The 3,833-nt window shown below is 42.1% G+C and overlaps 1 non-coding gene across 1 annotated transcript; it reads left to right on the top strand.

Moving 5' to 3' along the window:
• The first annotated feature begins 2,923 nt into the window (after window positions 1-2,923).
• On the top strand, window positions 2,924-3,030 carry LOC131217724 (small nucleolar RNA R71). Its single transcript, XR_009157315.1, has one exon. It is a non-coding gene; the product is annotated as a small nucleolar RNA R71 (small nucleolar RNA).
• The last annotated feature ends 803 nt before the right edge of the window (window positions 3,031-3,833 follow it).

Raw genomic sequence — 3,833 nt, 5'->3', positions numbered from 1 at the left:
CAGTGGTTAACGTGCCCTTAAGCTTGGTGAAAGCTTCCTGACATTGCTCAGTCCACTCGTACGGAGCATCCTTTTGAAGAAGATTACATAAAGGATGAGAGAGGAGACTAAAGTCCTTTATGAATCGCCTGTAAAATCCTGCGTGTCCTAAGAAGGATCGCACGTCTCTGATGTTCTTGGGTGGAGGTAGGTTAGAGATAAGATCGATTTTTGCCTTATCTACCTCGATTCCTTTGGACGAGATGATATGCCCAAGGACAATTCCCTTCTGAACCATGAAATGACACTTCTCCCAATTAAGTACCAAGTTCTTTTCTTCACATCTTTTCAGCACACATTTAAGACTTTCCAAGCACTTGTTGAAAGATGGACCAAAGAATGAGAAGTCGTCCATGAAGACCTCTAGGTATTGCCCCACCATATCGAAAAGATACTAAGCATACATCGTGAAAGGTGGCGGGGGCATTACATAGTCGAATGGCATCCTTCTCGGTAAGCAAAGGTGCCGTAGGGACATGTAAATGTGGTCTTTCCTGGTCTTCGGGGCTATCTCTATCTGGTTGTAGCCCGAATACCCGTCAAGAAAATTAGAATAGGAATGACCAGCTAACCTTTCCAGGATCTCGATCAATGAATGGTAAAGGAAAGTGGTCTTTCCTCGTGACGGTATTCAACTTCCCCGTAGTCAATGCACATTCTCCAACCGAGTGACTCTAGTTGGCACGAGTTCATTATTAGCATTGGCCACGATGTGATTCAGGACTTCTTAGGGACCACTTGAGTTGGACTTACCCATTGACTATCGATATAGGGTATATAATACCCACATCCAATAGTTTAAGAACCTCGGCCTTAACCACTTCCTTCATGTTTGGATTTAGCCTACGTTGTGGTTCGAGCGGCTTTTGCATTATCCTCAAGATATATGCGGTGAGTACAAATCGAGGATCGATTCCTTGAGGTCCGCTATCGTCCATCCTGTGGCTCCTTTATGCTCAATGAGAGTAGATATGAGTATACTCTCTGTTCTTTCTCCAGGTGGGCGGAGATCACCACGGGTATGTCTCATCTTGACCTAAATAGACATATTTCAAATCGAAGGCAAAGGTTTTAGGTCAAGCTTCAGCGGCTTGATGTTAGACGGTAGAGGCACTACATCGGTTTGTGGTAATTCTTTCAAATTGTGGCCTCCACCGGTTAACTTCAAGTACCGGCAAAGATCAAGCAAGGCGCACGTCTCCCTAAGCATGTCATCATCAAAATCATGGGAGTGGGTCGGGCATGTCTCTAGATGGTCGGAGGATAAGGTCAGGAGTTGTATCTTCCACGAAAGAGTCAATTATGTTAATGTCGTGGAAATCGTCATCATCCTCTGCATTGCTGCCGTTATTGAAAAAAATGTTTGACTCCAATGTCAAATTTCCAAAAGACATAGTTATGATACCATTCCTGCAATTGATAATTGCATTTGACGTGGCATGGAATGAGCGACCAAGAATGACGGGAATCTGAGTGCTCATGTTATTGATGGGTTCGGTGTCCAGGATGATAAAATCTAAAGGGTAGTAAAATCTATCGACCTAGACTAACACATCCTCAATTATCCCTCTTGGTACACGAACAGAGCGATCAGCAAGTTGTAGTGTGGTTAGGGTGGGTTTTAATTCACCCAAACCTAACTGTTTGTATACCGAGTAAGGAATCAAATTGACGCTCGCTCCTAAGTCAAGAAGTGCATGATCAATTCGATGGTCCCTGATTACACATGATACTGTTGGGCTACCGGGATCCTTGAATTTCTGCGGCACGTCTTGCTTCAGATGGCACTTACTTTCTCGGTCGAAGAAGATTTTCTTTTGAATAATTTTCCGTCTTTTGGTCGTGCATAAGTCTTTCAGAATTTGGCATATGAAGGTATCTTTAGTGACATCAAGTAGAGGAATGTTGACTTTCACCTGTTTCAACACCTCTAGGATATCCCGAGAGTTAGAGAGAGGTTTTGGTGAAACCAACCGTTGGGGAATGGAGCAATCTGGCTTCTCTAGAAGTTCCTGTTCCTACTTGTTGTGGGGCATCACCGGATCCATCATCTGTTGTCCTCTTTTGGTTCTTGAGGCTTTTCGGGCCTAACCTAAGAGTTTTATCAATGATCTTCCCACTCCTAAGAGTGGTGATGGATTTAGTATGCCCCATCTGATTTGAAGAGCTAGGATCATTATTCTCGTACTGCGGTTTAGGATTGGGGAGAGGTTGTGCAGGAAGCATCCCCTTTTCTATAACCGTCATACGAGAATCTATCTTTGGCATAAAATCTGTAATTCCGCATTGCCTGAGCCAGCTCTTGTATAGGATTTTGAAACCGGTTCCTCTTGAGGTTTCACTTGATTTGGATTTTGATTGAAGAAACCTAAAGGGGTAGCAGTTTGTTTTTCCATTCCTCCAACTAAAGTTTGGATGATTTTTCCAGGTTGTATGTATTGGAGTTAGGTCCAGAAAGGTCTTTGATAATTATTTACGGCATTGGCTTGTTCATTCAACACTCCTCGAAGGCAGGTATTGTTGGACAATTTTCATTGTGTGAATGTTGCAATCACAGATGCCGCAAACAATTTCATTGACCTTATCCTTCTTTCCTTCCATGGCCTCAACTTTCCTTATGAGCGTAGTCACTTTACACTTGAGATCATCCTCTTCGTTCAAGAGATATAATCCACCTTTCTCCTTTAATTGAGTCGGCCTAGACGTGGTGTTCGACTTTGGGTAATAGTCCCAAGATTGTGTTTTTTCAGCCAAACTGTAGAGGTAGTCCCATACCTCGTCGACATCTTTATTAATGAACTCTCCATTACACATTGTCTCGACCATTTGGCGCATGGAAGATGTCAGTCCATCGTAGAAAAAATTTGTAATGCGCCACGTTTCAAATCCGTATTGTGGGCATGAACTGACCAAATCTTTGAACCTTTCCCAATATTAGAAGAATGTTTCATCTTCCTTTTGTGCAAAGTTCATGATCGCTTTTCTGAGGGTAATCGTTTTATGATGTGGGAAGAATTTTTTTATGAATTTCCTCTGCATGTCGTTCCATGTGCCAATGGATCTAGGACGCAGTGAATGTAACCACGTCTTAGCTTTCTCTTTTAAGGAAAAAGGAAAGAGTTTCAGCCTAATTGTATCCTCAGATACATTAGGAAAACATAATGTAGCTATAATCTCATCGAACTCTTTCAAATGTAAATATGGACTTTCTGATTCAAGTTCATGAAATTTGGGAAGGAGTTGGATAACTCCTGGCTTGATATCCATTTGTCCTATATTTTCGGGAAAAATCATGCATGAGGGCGTACTCACTCCCACCGGTTGTAGATAATCTCGTAAAGTACGAGGCGGGGGTGCCTGATGCACCTCATTCTCATCTTGGGTATCCTCCACCCTGGGTGGAAGTAGAGGAGGTTGGTCTTCAGCCATAACTTCAGTTAACTCAGAGGATTTTGAGCGGTGTCTAGTCCTGCGATGGATAGTCAACCCCTCAACCAATCCTCCTTCAGTCAAGAGACGTCGAGTGTTGTCACGGGCCCACTTGGGCATGAAAACACTCGCAGCCCTCAATTAAAAACCTAATCCTAAAAAAGGAAAAGAAAATCTAGAAAGAAAGAGAGAGTTGGAAAGAAATTACCAAATTGGAGTCCTAAGTTAAGGACCTGCAAAATAAAAATAAAATAAGTTAGATTCTAAAAGAAGAGGAACAATCCTTTAAAATAAAGGTAGTAGTAAACTAATTTCTAAAAGAAAGTGAAAACTTCTAAAATAAATTAGGAAAGTCCTAAACTAGA

This window comes from Magnolia sinica, chromosome 10 (genome assembly GCF_029962835.1).
Source record: "Magnolia sinica isolate HGM2019 chromosome 10, MsV1, whole genome shotgun sequence".
Lineage (NCBI taxonomy): Eukaryota > Viridiplantae > Streptophyta > Magnoliopsida > Magnoliales > Magnoliaceae > Magnolia > Magnolia sinica.
The sequence above is the reverse complement of the archived record's forward strand: the minus strand, read 5'-3'. Positions and strand labels throughout refer to the sequence as shown.